Here is a 20,683-nt window from a genome sequence, read left to right as displayed (position 1 = left end):
ACTGACAGTTTGTCTTTCCTCTAGCTTATCATTAGATATTAACCCAAGAGCTGACCGAAGGGAATACTGACAATTTGTCTTTCCTCTAGCTTATCATTAGATATTAACCCAAGAGCTGACAGAAAGGAATACTGACAATTTGTCTTTCCTCTAGCCTATCATTAGATAATAACCCAATAGCTGACAGAAAAGAATACTGACAATTTGTCTTTCCTCTAGCCTATCATTAGATATTAACCCAAGAGCTGACAGAAGGGAATACTAACAATTTATCTTTCCTCTAGCCTGTCATTAGATATTAACCCAAGAGCTGACAGAAAGGATTACTGACAGTTTGTCTTTCCTCTAGTTTATCATTAGATATTAACCCAAGAGCTGACAGAAAGGAATACTGACAGTTTGTCTTTCCTCTAGCCTATCATTAGATATTAACCCATAAGCTGAGAGAAGGGAATACTAACAGTTTGTCTTTCCTCTAGCCTATCATTAGATATTAACCCAAGAGCTGGCAGAAAAGAATACTGATAATTTGTCTTTCCCTAGCCTATTATTAGATATTAACCCAAGAGCTGACAGAAGGGAATACTGACAGTTTGTCGTTCTTCTATCCTATCATTAGATATTAAACAAGAGCTGACAGAAGAGAATACTGACAATTTGTCTTTCCTCTAGCCTATCATTAGATATTAACCCAAGAGCTGAAAGAAGGGAATACTGACAGTTTGTCTTTCCTCTAGCATATCATTATATATTAACCCAAGAGGTGACAGAAGGGAATACTAACAGTTTTTCTTTCCTCTAGCCTATCATTAGATATTAACCCAAGAGCTGGCAGAAGGGAATACTGACAGTTTGTCTTTCCTCGAGCTTATAATTAGATATTAACCCAAGAGCTGACAGAAGGGAATACTGACAATTTGTCTTTCCTCTAGCCTATCATTAGATATTAACCCAAGAGCTGACAGAAGGGAATACTGACAATTTGTCTTTCCTCTAGCCTATTATTAGATATTAACCCAAGAGCTGACAGAAGGGAATACTGAGAATTTGTCTTTCCTCTAGCCTATCATTAGATATTAACCCAAGAGCTGACAGAAAAGAATACTGGCAATTTGTCTTTCCTCTAGCTTATCATTAGATATTAACCCAAGAGCTGACAGAAGTGAATACTGACAGTTTCTCTTTCCTCTAGCTTATCATTAGATATTAACCCAAGAGCTGACAGAAGGGAATACTGACAGTTTGTCTTTCCTCTAGTTTATTATTAGATATTAACCCAAGAGCTGAAAGAAGGGAATACTGACAGTTTGTCTTTCCTCTAGCTTATCATTAGATATTAACCCAAGAGCTGACCGAAGGGAATACTGACAATTTGTCTTTCCTCTAGCTTATCATTAGATATTAACCCAAGAGCTGACAGAAAGGAATACTGACAATTTGTCTTTCCTCTAGCCTATCATTAGATAATAACCCAATAGCTGACAGAAAAGAATACTGACAATTTGTCTTTCCTCTAGCCTATCATTAGATATTAACCCAAGAGCTGACAGAAGGGAATACTAACAATTTATCTTTCCTCTAGCCTGTCATTAGATATTAACCCAAGAGCTGACAGAAAGGATTACTGAAAGTTTGTCTTTCCTCTAGTTTATCATTAGATATTAACCCAAGAGCTGACAGAAAGGAATACTGACAGTTTGTCTTTCCTCTAGCCTATCATTAGATATTAACCCATAAGCTGAGAGAAGGGAATACTAACAGTTTGTCTTTCCTCTAGCCTATCATTAGATATTAACCTAAGAAATGGCAGAAAAGAATACTGATAATTTGTCTTTCCCCTAGCCTATTATTAGATATTAACCCAAGAGCTGACAGAAGGGAATACTGACAGTTTGTCGTTCTTCTATCCTATCATTAGATATTAAACAAGAGCTGACAGAAGAGAATACTGACAATTTGTCTTTCCTCTAGCCTATCATTAGATATTAACCCAAGAGCTGAAAGAAGGGAATACTGACAGTTTGTCTTTCCTCAAGCATATCATTATATATTAACCCAAGAGGTGACAGAAGGGAATACTAACAGTTTTTCTTTCCTCTAGCCTATCATTAGATATTAACCCAAGAGCTGGCAGAAGGGAATACTGACAGTTTGTCTTTCCTCGAGCTTATCATTAGATATTAACCCAAGAGCTGACAGAAGGGAATACTGACAATTTGTCTTTCCTCTAGCCTATCATTAGATATTAACCCAAGAGCTGACAGAAGGGAATACTGATAATTTGTCTTTCCTCTAGCCTATCATTAGATATTAACCCAAGAGCTGACAGAAGAGAATACTGACAATTTGTCTTTCCTCTAGCCTATTATTAGATATTAACCCAAGAGCTGGTAGAAGGGAATAGTGACAATTTGTCTTTCCTCTAGCTTATCATTAGATATTAACCCAAGAGCTGACAAAAGAGAATACTGACAATTTGTCTTTCCTCTAGCCTATCATTAGATATTAACCCAAGAGCTAACAGAAGAGAATACTGACAGTTTCTCTTTCGTCTAGCCTATCATTAGATATTAACCCAAGAGCTGACAGAAGGGAATACTAACAATTTGTCTTTCCTCTAGCTTATCATTAGATATTAACCCAAGAGCTGAGAGAAAAGAATACTGACAGTTTGTCTTTCCTCTAGCTCATCATTAGATATTAACCCAAGAGCTGACAGAAGGGAATACTGACAATTTGTCTTTCCTCTAGCCTATCATTAGATATTAACCCAAGAGCTGACAGAAGGGAATACTGACAATTTATCATCCCTCTAGCCTATCATTAGATATTAACCCAAGAGCTAACAGAAGAGAATACTGACAGTTTCTCTTTCGTCTAGCCTATCATTAGATATTAACCCAAGAGATGACAGAAGGAAATACTGACAATTTGACTTTCCTCTAGCTTATCATTAGATATTAACCCAAGAGCTGAGAGAAAAGAATACTGACAGTTTGTCTTTCCTCTAGCTCATCATTAGATATTAACCCAAGAGCTGACAGAAGGGAATACTGACAATTTGTCTTTCCTCTAGCCTATCATTAGATATTAACCCAAGAGCTGACAGAAGGGAATACTGACAATTTGTCATCCCTCTAGCCTATTATTAGATATTAACCCAAGAGCTGACAGAAGGGAATACTGAGAATTTGTCTTTCCTCTAGCCTATCATTAGATATTAACCCAAGAGCTGACAGAAAAGAATACTGACAATTTGTCTTTCCTCTAGCTTATCATTAGATATTAACCCAAGAGCTGACAGAAGTGAATAATGACAGTTTCTCTTTCCTCTAGCTTATCATTAGATATTAACCCAAGAGCTGACAGAAGGGAATACTGACAATTTGTCTTTCCTCTAGCCTATCATTAGATATTAACCCAAGAGCTGACAGAAAAGAATACTGACAATTTGTCATCCCTCTAGCCTATTATTTGATATTAACCCAAGAGCTGACCGAAGGGAATACTGACAATTTGTCTTTCCTCTAGCCTATCATTAGATATTAACCCAAAAGCTAACAGAAAAGAATACTGACAATTTGTCTTTCCTCTAGCTTATCATTAGATATTACCCAAGAGCTGACAGAAGGGAATACTGACAGTTTGTCTTTCCTCTAGCTTATCATTAGATATTAACCCAAGAGCTGACAGAAGTGAACACTGACAGTTTCTCTTTCCTCTAGCTTATCATTAGATATTAACCCAAGAGCTGACAGAAGGGAATACTGACAATTTGTCTTTCCTCTAGACTATCATTAGATATTAACCCAAGAGCTGACAGAAGGGAATACTGACAATTTGTCTTTCCTCTAGCCTATCATTAGATATTAACCCAAGAGCTGGCAGAAGGAAATACTGATAATTTGACTTTCCTTTAGCCTATTATTAGATATTAACCCAAGAGTTGGCACAAGGGAATACTGAGAATTTCTCTTTACTCTAGTTTATTATTAGATATTAACCCAAGAGCTGACAGAAGGGAATACTAACAATTTATCTTTCCTCTAGCCTGTCATTAGATATTAACCCAAGAGCTGACAGAAAGGATTACTGAAAGTTTGTCTTTCCTCTAGTTTATCATTAGATATTAACCCAAGAGCTGACAGAAAGGAATACTGACAGTTTCTCTTTCGTCTAGCCTATCATTAGATATTAACCCATCAGCTGAGAGAAGGGAATACTAACAGTTTGTCTTTCCTCTAGCCTATCATTAGATATTAACCCAAGAGCTGGCAGAAAAGAATACTGATAATTTGTCTTTCCCCTAGCCTATTATTAGATATTAACCCAAGAGCTGATAGAAGGGAATACTGACAGTTTGTCGTTCTTCTATCCTATCATTAGATATTAAACAAGAGCTGACAGAAGAGAATACTGACAATTTGTCTTTCCTCTAGCCTATCATTGGATATTAACCCAAGAGCTGAAAGAAGGGAATACTGACAGTTTGTCTTTCCTCAAGCATATCATTATATATTAACCCAAGAGGTGACAGAAGGGAATACTAACAGTTTTTCTTTCCTCTAGCCTATCATTAGATATTAACCCAAGAGCTGGCAGAAGGGAATACTGACAGTTTGTCTTTCCTCGAGCTTATCATTAGATATTAACCCAAGAGCTGACAGAAGGGAATACTGACAATTTGTCTTTCCTCTAGCCTATCATTAGATATTAACCCAAGAGCTGACAGAAGGGAATACTGACAATTTGTCTTTCCTCTAGCCTATCATTAGATATTAACCCAAGAGCTGACAGAAGAGAATACTGACAATTTGTCTTTCCTCTAGCCTATTATTAGATATTAACCCAAGAGCTGGTAGAAGGGAATAGTGACAATTTGTCTTTCCTCTAGCCTATCATTAGATATTAACCCAAGAGCTGACAGAAGGGAATACTGACAATTTGTCTTTCCTCTAGCCTATCATTAGATATTAACCCAAGAGCTGGCAGAAGGGAATACTGATAATTTGTCTTTCCTCTAGTTTATTATTAGATATTAACCCAAGAGCTGAAAGAAGGGAATACTGACAGTTTGTCTTTCCTCTAGCTTATCATTAGATATTAACCCAAGAGCTGACCGAAGGGAATACTGACAATTTGTCTTTCCTCTAGCTTATCATTAGATATTAACCCAAGAGCTGACAGAAAGGAATACTGACAATTTGTCTTTCCTCTAGCCTATCATTAGATAATAACCCAATAGCTGACAGAAAAGAATACTGACAATTTGTCTTTCCTCTAGCCTATCATTAGATATTAACCCAAGAGCTGACAGAAGGGAATACTAACAATTTATCTTTCCTCTAGCCTGTCATTAGATATTAACCCAAGAGCTGACAGAAGAGAATACTGACAATTTGTCTTTCCTCTAGCCTATCATTAGATATTAACCCAAGAGCTGACAGAAGGGAATACTGACAATTTGTCTTTCCTCTAGCCTATCATTAGATATTAACCCAAGAGCTGACAGAAGGGAATACTGACAATTTGTCTTTCCTCTAGCCTATCATTAGATATTAACCCAAGAGCTGGCAGAAGGGAATACTGATAATTTGTCTTTCCTCTAGTTTATTATTAGATATTAACCCAAGAGCTGAAAGAAGGGAATACTGACAGTTTGTCTTTCCTCTAGCTTATCATTAGATATTAACCCAAGAGCTGACAGAAGGGAATACTGACAATTTGTCTTTCCTCTAGCTTATCATTAGATATTAACCCAAGAGCTGACAGAAAGGAATACTGACAATTTGTCTTTCCTCTAGCCTATCATTAGATATTAACCCAAGAGCTGACAGAAAGAATACTGACAATTTGTCTTTCCTCTAGCCTATCATTAGATATTAACCCAAGAGCTGACAGAAGGGAATACTAACAATTTATCTTTCCTCTAGCCTATCATTAGATATTAACCCAAGAGCTGACAGAAAGGAATACTGACAGTTTGTCTTTCCTCTAGCCTATCATTAGATATTAACCCAAGAGCTGAGAGAAGGGAATACTAACAGTTTGTCTTTCCTCTAGCCTATCATTAGATATTAACCCAAGAGCTGGCAGAAAAGAATACTGATAATTTGTCTTTCCCCTAGCTTATTATTAGATATTAACCCAAGAGCTGACAGAAGGGAATACTGACAGTTTGTCGTTCTTCTATCCTATCATTAGATATTAAACAAGAGCTGACAGAAGAGAATACTGACAATTTGTCTTTCCTCTAGCCTATCATTAGATATTAACCCAAGAGCTGACAGAAGGGAATACTGACAGTTTGTCTTTCCTCTAGCATATCATTAGATATTAACCCAAGAGCTGACAGAAGGGAATACTGACAGTTTTTCTTTCCTCTAGCCTATCATTAGATATTAACCCAAGAGCTGGCAGAAGGGAATACTGACAGTTTGTCTTTCCTCTAGCTTATCATTAGATATTAACCCAAGAGCTGACAGAAGGGAATACTGACAATTTGTCTTTCCTCTAGCCTATCATTAGATATTAACCCAAGAGCTGACAGAAAGGAATACTGACAATTTGTCTTTCCTCTAGCCTATCATTAGATATTAACCCAAGAGCTGACAGAAGAGAATACTGACAATTTGTCTTTCCTCTAGCCTATCATTAGATATTAACCCAAGAGCTGGTAGAAGGGAATACTGACAATTTGTCTTTCCTCTAGCCTATCATTAGATATTAACCCAAGAGCTGACAGAAGGGAATACTGACAATTTGTCTTTCCTCTAGCCTATCATTAGATATTAACCCAAGAGCTGGCAGAAGGGAATACTGATAATTTGTCTTTCCTCTAGCCTATCATTAGATAGTGACCCAAGAGATGACAGAGGAGAATACTGACAATTTGTCTTTCCTCTAGCCTATCATTAGATATTAACCCAAGAGCTGACAGAAGGGAATACTGACAGTTTGTCTTTCCTCTAGCCTATCATTAGATATTAACCCAAGAGCTGGCAGAAGAGAATACTGATAATTTGTCTTTCCTCTAGTCTATCATTAGATATTAACCCAAGAGCTGACAGAAGGGAATACTGACAGTTTGTCTATTTTCTAGCCTATCATTAGATATTAACCCAAGAGTTGGCACAAGAAAATACTAAGAATTTGTCTTTCCTCTAGCCTATCATTAGATATTAACCCAAGAGCTGACAGAAGGGAATACTAACAATTTATCTTTCCTCTAGCCTATCATTAGATATTAACCCAAGAGCTGACAGAAAGGATTACTGACGGTTTGTCTTTCCTCTAGCTTATCATTAGATATTAAACCAAGAGCTGACAGAAAGGAATACTGACAGTTTGTCTTTCCTCTAGCCTATCATTAGATATTAACCCAAGAGCTGACAGAAGGGAATACTGACAGTTTGTCTTTCCTCTAGCCTATCATTAGATATTAACCCAAGAGCTGGCAGAAAAGAATACTGATAATTTGTCTTTCCTTTAGCCTATTATTAGATATTAACCCAAGAGCTGACAGAAGGGAATACTGACAGTTTGGCGTTCTTCTATCCTATCATTAGATATTAAACAAGAGCTGACAGAAGGGAATACTAACAGTTTTTCTTTCCTCTAGCCTATCATTAGATATTAACCCAAGAGCTGGCAGAAGGGAATACTGACAGTTTGTCTTTCCTCGAGCTTATCATTAGATATTAACCCAAGAGCTGACAGAAGGGAATACTGACAATTTGTCTTTCCTCTAGCCTATCATTAGATATTAACCCAAGAGCTGACAGAAGGGAATACTGACAATTTGTCTTTCCTCTAGCCTATCATTAGATATTAACCCAAGAGCTGACAGAAGAGAATACTGACAATTTGTCTTTCCTCTAGCCTATCATTAGATATTAACCCAAGAGCTGACAGAAGGGAATACTGACAGTTTGTCTTTCTTCTAGCCTATCATTAGATATTAACCCAAGAGCTGACAGAAGGGAATACTGACAGTTTGTCTTTCCTCTAGCCTATCATTAGATATTAACCCAAGAGCTGGCAGAAGGGAATACTGACAGTTTGTCTTTCCTCTAGCCTATCATTAGATATTAACCCAAGAGCTGACAGAAGGGAATACTGACAATTTGTCTTTCCTCTAGCCTATCATTAGATATTAACCCAAGAGCTGACAGAAGGGAATACTGACAATTTGTCTTTCCTCTAGCCTATCATTAGATATTAACCCAAGAGCTGACAGAAGAGAATACTGATAATTTGTCTTTCCTCTAGCCTATTATTAGATATTAACCCAAGAGCTGACAGAAGGGAATACTGACAGTTTGTCTTTCTTCTAGCCTATCATTAGATATTAAACAAGAGCTGACAGAAGAGAATACTGACAATTTGTCTTTCCTCTAGCATATCATTATATATTAACCCAAGAGCTGACAGAAAAGAATACTAACAGTTTTTCTTTCCTCTAGCCTATCATTAGATATTAACCCAAGAGCTGGCAGAAGGGAATACTGACAGTTTGTCTTTCCTCGAGCTTATCATTAGATATTAACCCAAGAGCTGACAGAAGGGAATACTGACAATTTGTCTTTCCTCTAGCCTATCATTAGATATTAACCCAAGAGCTGACAGAAGGGAATACTGACAATTTGTCATCCCTCTAGCCTATTATTAGATATTAACACAAGAGCTGACAGAAGGGAATACTGAGAATTTGTCTTTCCTCTAGCCTATCATTAGATATTAACCCAAGAGCTGACAGAAAAGAATACTGACAATTTGTCTTTCCTCTAGCTTATCATTAGATATTAACCCAAGACCTGACAGAAGTGAATACTGACAGTTTCTCTTTCCTCTAGCTTATCATTAGATATTAACCCAAAAGCTGACAGAAGGGAATACTGACAATTTGTCTTTCCTCTAGCCTATCATTAGATATTAACCCAAGAGCTGACAGAAGGGAATACTGACAATTTGTCTTTCCTCTAGCCTATTATTAGATATTAACCCAAGAGCTGACAGAAGGGAATACTGACAATTTGTCTTTCCTCTAGCCTATCATTAGATATTAACCCAAAAGCTGACAGAAAAGAATACTGACAATTTGTCTTTCCTCTAGCTTATCATTAGATATTACCCAAGAGCTGACAGAAGGGAATACTGACAGTTTGTCTTTCCTCTAGCTTATCATTAGATATTAACCCAAGAGCTGACAGAAGTGAATACTGACAGTTTCTCTTTCCTCTAGCTTATCATTAGATATTAACCCAAGAGCTGACAGAAGGGAATACTGACAATTTGTCTTTCCTCTAGCCTATCATTAGATATTAACCCAAGAGCTGACAGAAGGGAATACTGACAATTTGTCTTTCCTCTAGCCTATCATTAGATATTAACCCAAGAGCTGGCAGAAGGAAATACTGATAATTTGTCTTTCCTCTAGCCTATTATTAGATATTAACCCAAGAGTTGGCACAAGGGAATACTGAGAATTTGTCTTTACTCTAGCCTATCATTAGATATTAACCCAAGAGCTGACAGAAGAGAATACTGACAATTTGTCTTTCCTCTAGCTTATCATTAGATATTAACCCAAGAGCTGACAGAAGGGAATACTGACAGTTTGTCTTTCCTCTAGTTTATTATTAGATATTAACCCAAGAGCTGAAAGAAGGGAATACTGACAGTTTGTCTTTCCTCTAGCTTATCATTAGATATTAACCCAAGAGCTGACCGAAGGGAATACTGACAATTTGTCTTTCCTCTAGCTTATCATTAGATATTAACCCAAGAGCTGACAGAAAGGAATACTGACAATTTGTCTTTCCTCTAGCCTATCATTAGATAATAACCCAATAGCTGACAGAAAAGAATACTGACAATTTGTCTTTCCTCTAGCCTATCATTAGATATTAACCAAGGAGCTGGCAGAACAGAATACTGATAATTTGTCTTTCCTCTAGCCTATTATTAGATATTAACCCAAGAGTTGGCACAAGAAAATACTGAGAATTTGTCTTTCCTCTAGCCTATCATTAGATATTAACCCAAGAGCTGACAGAAGGGAATACTAACAATTTATCTTTCCTCTAGCCTATCATTAGATATTAACCCAAGAGCTGACAGAAAGGATTACTGACGGTTTGTCTTTCCTCTAGCTTATCATTAGATATTAACCCAAGAGCTGACAGAAAGGAATACTGACAGTTTGTCTTTCCTCTAGGCTATCATTAGATATTAACCCAAGAGCTGACAGAAGTGAATACTGACAGTTTCTCTTTCCTCTAGCTTATCATTAGATATTAACCCAAGAGCTGACAGAAGGGAATACTGACAATTTGTCTTTCCTCTAGACTATCATTAGATATTAACCCAAGAGCTGACAGAAGTGAATACTGACAGTTTCTCTTTCCTCTAGCTTATCATTAGATATTAACCCAAGAGCTGACAGAAGGGAATACTGACAGTTTCTCTTTCCTCTAGCTTATCATTAGATATTAACCCAAGAGCTGACAGAAGAGAATACTGACAATTTGTCTTTCCTCTAGCTTATCATTAGATATTAACCCAAGAGCTGACAGAAGGGAATACTGACAGTTTGTCTTTCCTCTAGCCTATTATTAGATATTAACCCAAGAGCTGAAAGAAGGGAATACTGACAGTTTGTCTTTCCTCTAGCTTATCATTAGATATTAACCCAAGAGCTGACAGAAGGGAATACTGACAATTTGTCTTTCCTCTAGCCTATCATTAGATATTAACCCAAGAGCTGACAGAAAGGAATACTGACAATTTGTCTTTCCTCTAGCCTATCATTAGATATTAACCCAAGAGCTGACAGAAAAGAATACTGACAATTTGTCTTTCCTCTAGCCTATCATTAGATATTAACCCAAGAGCTGGCAGAAGGGAATACTGATAATTTGTCTTTCCTCTAGCCTATTATTAGATATTAACCCAAGAGCTGACAGAAGGGAATACTGACAATTTGTCTTTCCTCTAGCCTATCATTAGATATTAACCCAAGAGCTGACAGAAGGGAATACTGACAATTTGTCTTTCCTCTAGCCTATCATTAGATATTAACCCAAGAGCTGACAGAAAGGAATACTGACAGTTTGTCTTTCCTCTAGCCTATCATTAGATATTAACCCAAGAGCTGACAGAAGGGAATACTGACAGTTTGTCTTTCCTCTAGCCTATCATTAGATATTAACCCAAGAGCTGGCAGAAGAGAATACTGATAATTTGTCTTTCCTCTAGCCTATTATTAGATATTAACCCAAGAGCTGACAGAAGGGAATACTGACAGTTTGTCTTTCTTCTAGCCTATCATTAGATATTAAACAAGAGCTGACAGAAGGGAATACTGACAGTTTGTCTTTCCTCTAGCCTATCATTAGATATTAACCCAAGAGCTGGCAGAAGGGAATACTGACAGTTTGTCTTTCCTCTAGCCTATCATTAGATATTAACCCAAGAGCTGACAGAAGGGAATACTGACAATTTGTCTTTCCTCTAGCCTATCATTAGATATTAACCCAAGAGCTGACAGAAGGGAATACTGACAATTTGTCTTTCCTCTAGCCTATCATTAGATATTAACCCAAGAGCTGACAGAAGGGAATACTGACAGTTTGTCTTTCCTCTAGCCTATCATTAGATATTAACCCAAGAGCTGACAGAAGGGAATACTGACAATTTGTCTTTCCTCTAGCCTATCATTAGATATTAACCCAAGAGCTGACAGAAGGGAATACTGACAATTTGTCTTTCCTCTAGCCTATCATTAGATATTAACCCAAGAGCTGACAGAAGGGAATACTGACAATTTGTCTTTCCTCTAGCCTATCATTAGATATTAACCCAAGAGCTGACAGAAGGGAATACTGACAATTTGTCTTTCCTCTAGCCTATCATTAGATATTAACCCAAGAGCTGACAGAAGGGAATACTGACAATTTGTCTTTCCTCTAGCCTATCATTAGATATTAACCCAAGAGCTGACAGAAGGGAATACTGACAATTTGTCTTTCCTCTAGCCTATCATTAGATATTAACCCAAGAGCTGACAGAAGGGAATACTGACAATTTGTCTTTCCTCTAGCCTATCATTAGATATTAACCCAAGAGCTGACAGAAGGGAATACTGACAATTTGTCTTTCCTCTAGCCTATCATTAGATATTAACCCAAGAGCTGACAGAAGGGAATACTGACAATTTGTCTTTCCTCTAGCCTATCATTAGATATTAACCCAAGAGCTGACAGAAGGGAATACTGACAGTTTGTCTTTCCTCTAGCCTATCATTAGATATTAACCCAAGAGCTGACAGAAGGGAATACTGACAATTTGTCTTTCCTCTAGCCTATCATTAGATATTAACCCAAGAGCTGACAGAAAGGAATACTGACAAGTTGTCTTTCCTCTAGCCTATCATTAGATATTAACCCAAGAGCTGACAGAAGGGAATACTGACAATTTGTCTTTCCTCTAGCCTATCATTAGATATTAACCCAAGAGCTGACAGAAAAGAATACTGACAATTTGTCTTTCCTCTAGCCTATCATTAGATATTAACCCAAGAGCTGACAGAAGGGAATACTGACAGTTTGTCTTTCCTCTAGCCTATCATTAGATATTAACCCAAGAGCTGACAGAAGGGAATACTGACAATTTGTCTTTCCTCTAGCCTATCATTAGATATTAACCCAAGAGCTGGCAGAAGGGAATACTGACAATTTGTCTTTCCTCTAGCCTATCATTAGATATTAACCCAAGAGCTGACAGAAGGGAATACTGACAATTTGTCTTTCCTCTAGCCTATCATTAGATATTAACCCAAGAGCTGACAGAAAGAATACTGACAATTTGTCTTTCCTCTAGCCTATCATTAGATATTAACCCAAGAGCTGACAGAAGGGAATACTGACAGTTTGTCTTTCCTCTAGCCTATCATTAGATATTAACCCAAGAGCTGACAGAAGGGAATACTGACAGTTTGTCTTTCCTCTAGCCTATCATTAGATATTAACCCAAGAGCTGACAGAAGGGAATACTGACAATTTGTCTTTCCTCTAGCCTATCATTAGATATTAACCCAAGAGCTGACAGAAGGGAATACTGACAATTTGTCTTTCCTCTAGCCTATCATTAGATATTAACCCAAGAGCTGGCAGAAGGAAATACTGATAATTTGTCTTTCCTCTAGCCTATCATTAGATATTAACCCAAGAGCTGGCAGAAGGGAATACTGACAATTTGTCTTTCCTCTAGCCTATCATTAGATATTAACCCAAGAGCTGACAGAAGAGAATACTGACAATTTGTCTTTCCTCTAGCCTATCATTAGATATTAACCCAAGAGCTGACAGAAGGGAATACTGACAGTTTGTCTTTCCTCTAGCCTATCATTAGATATTAACCCAAGAGCTGACAGAAGGGAATACTGACAGTTTGTCTTTCCTCTAGCCTATCATTAGATATTAACCCAAGAGCTGACAGAAAGGAATACTGACAATTTGTCTTTCCTCTAGCCTATCATTAGATATTAACCCAAGAGCTGACAGAAAAGAATACTGACAATTTGTCTTTCCTCTAGCCTATCATTAGATATTAACCCAAGAGCTGGCAGAAGGGAATACTGACAATTTGTCTTTCCTCTAGCCTATCATTAGATATTAACCCAAGAGCTGACAGAAGGGAATACTGACAATTTGTCTTTCCTCTAGCCTATCATTAGATATTAACCCAAGAGCTGACAGAAAGGAATACTGACAGTTTGTCTTTCCTCTAGCCTATCATTAGATATTAACCCAAGAGCTGACAGAAAGGAATACTGACAGTTTGTCTTTCCTCTAGCCTATCATTAGATATTAACCCAAGAGCTGACAGAAGGGAATACTGACAGTTTGTCTTTCCTCTAGCCTATCATTAGATATTAACCCAAGAGCTGACAGAAGGGAATACTGACAATTTGTCTTTCCTCTAGCCTATCATTAGATATTAACCCAAGAGCTGACAGAAGGGAATACTGACAATTTGTCTTTCCTCTAGCCTATCATTAGATATTAACCCAAGAGCTGACAGAAGGGAATACTGACAGTTTGTCTTTCCTCTAGCCTATCATTAGATATTAACCCAAGAGCTGACAGAAGGGAATACTGACAATTTGTCTTTCCTCTAGCCTATCATTAGATATTAACCCAAGAGCTGACAGAAGGGAATACTGACAATTTGTCTTTCCTCTAGCCTATCATTAGATATTAACCCAAGAGCTGACAGAAGGGAATACTGACAATTTGTCTTTCCTCTAGCCTATCATTAGATATTAACCCAAGAGCTGACAGAAGGGAATACTGACAATTTGTCTTTCCTCTAGCCTATCATTAGATATTAACCCAAGAGCTGACAGAAGGGAATACTGACAGTTTGTCTTTCCTCTAGCCTATCATTAGATATTAACCCAAGAGCTGACAGAAGGGAATACTGACAATTTGTCTTTCCTCTAGCCTATCATTAGATATTAACCCAAGAGCTGACAGAAGGGAATACTGACAATTTGTCTTTCCTCTAGCCTATCATTAGATATTAACCCAAGAGCTGACAGAAGGGAATACTGACAATTTGTCTTTCCTCTAGCCTATCATTAGATATTAACCCAAGAGCTGACAGAAAAGAATACTGACAATTTGTCTTTCCTCTAGCCTATCATTAGATATTAACCCAAGAGCTGACAGAAGGGAATACTGACAGTTTGTCTTTCCTCTAGCCTATCATTAGATATTAACCCAAGAGCTGACAGAAGGGAATACTGACAGTTTGTCTTTCCTCTAGCCTATCATTAGATATTAACCCAAGAGCTGACAGAAGGGAATACTGACAATTTGTCTTTCCTCTAGCCTATCATTAGATATTAACCCAAGAGCTGACAGAAGGGAATACTGACAATTTGTCTTTCCTCTAGCCTATCATTAGATATTAACCCAAGAGCTGGCAGAAGGAAATACTGATAATTTGTCTTTCCTCTAGCCTATCATTAGATATTAACCCAAGAGCTGGCAGAAGGGAATACTGACAATTTGTCTTTCCTCTAGCCTATCATTAGATATTAACCCAAGAGCTGACAGAAGAGAATACTGACAATTTGTCTTTCCTCTAGCCTATCATTAGATATTAACCCAAGAGCTGACAGAAGGGAATACTGACAGTTTGTCTTTCCTCTAGCCTATCATTAGATATTAACCCAAGAGCTGACAGAAGGGAATACTGACAGTTTGTCTTTCCTCTAGCCTATCATTAGATATTAACCCAAGAGCTGACAGAAGGGAATACTGACAATTTGTCTTTCCTCTAGCCTATCATTAGATATTAACCCAAGAGCTGACAGAAGGGAATACTGACAATTTGTCTTTCCTCTAGCCTATCATTAGATATTAACCCAAGAGCTGACAGAAGGGAATACTGACAATTTGTCTTTCCTCTAGCCTATCATTAGATATTAACCCAAGAGCTGGCAGAAGGGAATACTGATAATTTGTCTTTCCTCTAGCCTATTATTAGATATTAACCCAAGAGTTGGCAGAAGGGAATACTGAGAATTTGTCTTTCCTCTAGCCTATCATTAGATATTAACCCAAGAGCTGACAGAAGGGAATACTGACAATTTTTCTTTCCTCTAGCCTATCATTAGATATTAACCCAAGAGCTGACAGAAAGGAATACTGACGGTTTGTCTTTCCTCTAGCCTATCATTAGATATTAACCCAAGAGCTGACAGAAAGGAATACTGACAATTTGTCTTTCCTCTAGCCTATCATTAGATATTAACCCAAGAGCTGACAGAAGGGAATACTGACAGTTTGTCTTTCCTCTAGCCTATCATTAGATATTAACCCAAGAGCTGACAGAAGGGAATACTGACAATTTGTCTTTCCTCTAGCCTATCATTAGATATTAACCCAAGAGCTGACAGAAGGGAATACTGACAGTTTGTCTTTCCTCTAGCCTATCATTAGATATTAACCCAAGAGCTGACAGAAGGGAATACTGACAGTTTGTCTTTCCTCTAGCCTATCATTAGATATTAACCCAAGAGCTGACAGAAGGGAATACTGACAATTTGTCTTTCCTCTAGCCTATCATTAGATATTAACCCAAGAGCTGACAGAAGGGAATACTGACAGTTTGTCTTTCCTCTAGCCTATCATTAGATATTAACCCAAGAGCTGGCAGAAGGGAATACTGACAATTTGTCTTTCCTCTAGCCTATCATTAGATATTAACCCAAGAGCTGACAGAAGGGAATACTGACAATTTGTCTTTCCTCTAGCCTATCATTAGATATTAACCCAAGAGCTGACAGAAGGAATACTGACAATTTGTCTTTCCTCTAGCCTATCATTAGATATTAACCCAAGAGCTGACAGAAGGGAATACTGACAATTTGTCTTTCCTCTAGCCTATCATTAGATATTAACCCAAGAGCTGGCAGAAGGGAATACTGACAATTTGTCTTTCCTCTAGCCTATCATTAGATATTAACCCAAGAGCTGGCAGAAGGGAATACTGACAATTTGTCTTTCCTCTAGCCTATCATTAGATATTAACCCAAGAGCTGACAGAAGGGAATACTGACAATTTGTCTTTCCTCTAGCCTATCATTAGATATTAACCCAAGAGCTGACAGAAGGGAATACTGACAGTTTGTCTTTCCTCTAGCCTATCATTAGATATTAACCCAAGAGCTGACAGAAGGGAATACTGACAATTTGTCTTTCCTCTAGCCTATCATTAGATATTAACCCAAGAGCTGGCAGATAAGAATACTGATAATTTGTCTTTCCTCTAGCCTATTATTAGATATTAACCCAAGAGCTGACAGAAGGGAATACTGACAGTTTGTCTTTCCTCTAGCCTATCATTAGATATTAACCCAAGAGCTGACAGAAGGGAATACTGACAATTTGTCTTTCCTCTAGCCTATCATTAGATATTAACCCAAGAGCTGACAGAAAAGAATACTGACAATTTGTCTTTCCTCTAGCCTATCATTAGATATTAACCCAAGAGCTGACAGAAGGGAATACTGACAGTTTGTCTTTCCTCTAGCCTATCATTAGATATTAACCCAAGAGCTGACAGAAGGGAATACTGACAATTTGTCTTTCCTCTAGCCTATCATTAGATATTAACCCAAGAGCTGACAGAAGGGAATACTGACAATTTGTCTTTCCTCTAGCCTATCATTAGATATTAACCCAAGAGCTGACAGAAGGGAATACTGACAATTTGTCTTTCCTCTAGCCTATCATTAGATATTAACCCAAGAGCTGGCAGAAGGGAATACTGACAATTTGTCTTTCCTCTAGCCTATCATTAGATATTAACCCAAGAGCTGACAGAAGGGAATACTGACAATTTGTCTTTCCTCTAGCCTATCATTAGATATTAACCCAAGAGCTGGCAGAAGGGAATACTGACAATTTGTCTTTCCTCTAGCCTATCATTAGATATTAACCCAAGAGCTGACAGAAGGGAATACTGACAATTTGTCTTTCCTCTAGCCTATCATTAGATATTAACCCAAGAGCTGACAGAAGGGAATACTGACAATTTGTCTTTCCTCTAGCCTATCATTAGATATTAACCCAAGAGCTGACAGAAGGGAATACTGATAATTTGTCTTTCCTCTAGCCTATCATTAGATATTAACCCAAGAGCTGACAGAAGGGAATACTGACAGTTTGTCTTTCCTCTAGCCTATCATTAGATATTAACCCAAGAGCTGACAGAAGGGAATACTGACAATTTGTCTTTCCTCTAGCCTATCATTAGATATTAACCCAAGAGCTGACAGAAGGGAATACTGACAGTTTGTCTTTCCTCTAGCCTATCATTAGATATTAACCCAAGAGCTGACAGAAGGGAATACTGACAGTTTGTCTTTCCTCTAGCCTATCATTAGATATTAACCCAAGAGCTGACAGAAGGGAATACTGACAGTTTGTCTTTCCTCTAGCCTATCATTAGATATTAACCCAAGAGCTGACAGAAGGGAATACTGACAATTTGTCTTTCCTCTAGCCTATCATTAGATATTAACCCAAGAGCTGGCAGAAGGGAATACTGACAATTTGTCTTTCCTCTAGCCTATCATTAGATATTAACCCAAGAGCTGACAGAAGGGAATACTGACAATTTGTCTTTCCTCTAGCCTATCATTAGATATTAACCCAAGAGCTGACAGAAGAGAATACTGACAATTTGTCTTTCCTCTAGCCTATCATTAGATATTAACCCAAGAGCTGACAGAAGGGAATACTGACAATTTGTCTTTCCTCTAGCCTATCATTAGATATTAACCCAAGAGCTGACAGAAGGGAATACTGACAATTTGTCTTTCCTCTAGCCTATCATTAGATATTAACCCAAGAGCTGACAGAAGGGAATACTGACAATTTGTCTTTCCTCTAGCCTATCATTAGATATTAACCCAAGAGCTGACAGAAGGGAATACTGACAGTTTGTCTTTCCTCTAGCCTATCATTAGATATTAACCCAAGAGCTGGCAGAAGGGAATACTGACAATTTGTCTTTCCTCTAGCCTATCATTAGATATTAACCCAAGAGCTGACAGAAGGGAATACTGACAGTTTGTCTTTCCTCTAGCCTATCATTAGATATTAACCCAAGAGCTGGCAGAAGGGAATACTGATAATTTGTCTTTCCTCTAGCCTATCATTAGATATTAACCCAAGAGCTGACAGAAGGGAATACTGACAATTTGTCTTTCCTCTAGCCTATCATTAGATATTAACCCAAGAGCTGACAGAAGGGAATACTGACAATTTGTCTTTCCTCTAGCCTATCATTAGATATTAACCCAAGAGCTGGCAGAAGGGAATACTGACAATTTGTCTTTCCTCTAGCCTATCATTAGATATTAACCCAAGAGCTGACAGAAGGGAATACTGACAATTTGTCTTTCCTCTAGCCTATCATTAGATATTAACCCAAGAGCTGGCAGAAAAGAATACTGACAATTTGTCTTTCCTCTAGCCTATCATTAGATATTAACCCAAGAGCTGACAGAAGGGAATACTGACAGTTTGTCTTTCCTCTAGCCTATCATTAGATATTAACCCAAGAGCTGACAGAAGGGAATACTGACAATTTGTCTTTCCTCTAGCCTATCATTAGATATTAACCCAAGAGCTGACAGAAGGGAATACTGACAGTTTGTCTTTCCTCTAGCCTATCATTAGATATTAACCCAAGAGCTGGCAGAAGGGAATACTGACAATTTGTCTTTCCTCTAGCCTATCATTAGATATTAACCCAAGAGCTGACAGAAGGGAATACTGACAATTTGTCTTTCCTCTAGCCTATCATTAGATATTAACCCAAGAGCTGACAGAAGGGAATACTGACAATTTGTCTTTCCTCTAGCCTATCATTAGATATTAACCCAAGAGCTGACAGAAGGGAATACTGACAATTTGTCTTTCCTCTAGCCTATCATTAGATATTAACCCAAGAGCTGACAGAAGGGAATACTGACAATTTGTCTTTCCTCTAGCCTATCATTAGATATTAACCCAAGAGCTGACAGAAGGGAATACTGACAATTTGTCTTTCCTCTAGCCTATCATTAGATATTAACCCAAGAGCTGGCAGAAGGGAATACTGACAATTTGTCTTTCCTCTAGCCTATCATTAGATATTAACCCAAGAGCTGACAGAAGGGAATACTGACAATTTGTCTTTCCTCTAGCCTATCATTAGATATTAACCCAAGAGCTGACAGAAGGGAATACTGACAATTTGTCTTTCCTCTAGCCTATCATTAGATATTAACCCAAGAGCTGACAGAAGGGAATACTGACAATTTGTCTTTCCTCTAGCCTATCATTAGATATTAACCCAAGAGCTGACAGAAGGGAATACTGACAATTTGTCTTTCCTCTAGCCTATCATTAGATATTAACCCAAGAGCTGACAGAAGAGAATACTGACAATTTGTCTTTCCTCTAGCCTATCATTAGATATTAACCCAAGAGCTGACAGAAGGGAATACTGACAGTTTGTCTTTCCTCTAGCCTATCATTAGATATTAACCCAAGAGCTGACAGAAGGGAATACTGACAGTTTGTCTTTCCTCTAGCCTATCATTAGATATTAACCCAAGAGCTGGACAGAAGGGAATACTGACAATTTGTCTTTCCTCTAGCCTATCATTAGATATTAACCCAAGAGCTGACAGAAGGGAATACTGACAATTTGTCTTTCCTCTAGCCTATCATTAGATATTAACCCAAGAGCTGACAGAAGGGAATACTGACAATTTGTCTTTCCTCTAGCCTATCATTAGATATTAACCCAAGAGCTGACAGAAGGGAATACTGACAATTTGTCTTTCCTCTAGCCTATCATTAGATATTAACCCAAGAGCTGACAGAAGGGAATACTGACAATTTGTCTTTCCTCTAGCCTATCATTAGATATTAACCCAAGAGCTGGCAGAAGGGAATACTGACAATTTGTCTTTCCTCTAGCCTATCATTAGATATTAACCCAAGAGCTGACAGAAGGGAATACTGACAATTTGTCTTTCCTCTAGCCTATCATTAGATATTAACCCAAGAGCTGACAGAAGGGAATACTGACAATTTGTCTTTCCTCTAGC

Source organism: Tachypleus tridentatus, chromosome 1, assembly GCF_004210375.1.
Source record: "Tachypleus tridentatus isolate NWPU-2018 chromosome 1, ASM421037v1, whole genome shotgun sequence".
Classification (NCBI taxonomy): Eukaryota; Metazoa; Arthropoda; class Merostomata; order Xiphosura; family Limulidae; genus Tachypleus; species Tachypleus tridentatus.
This window is presented reverse-complemented; position numbering follows the sequence as displayed.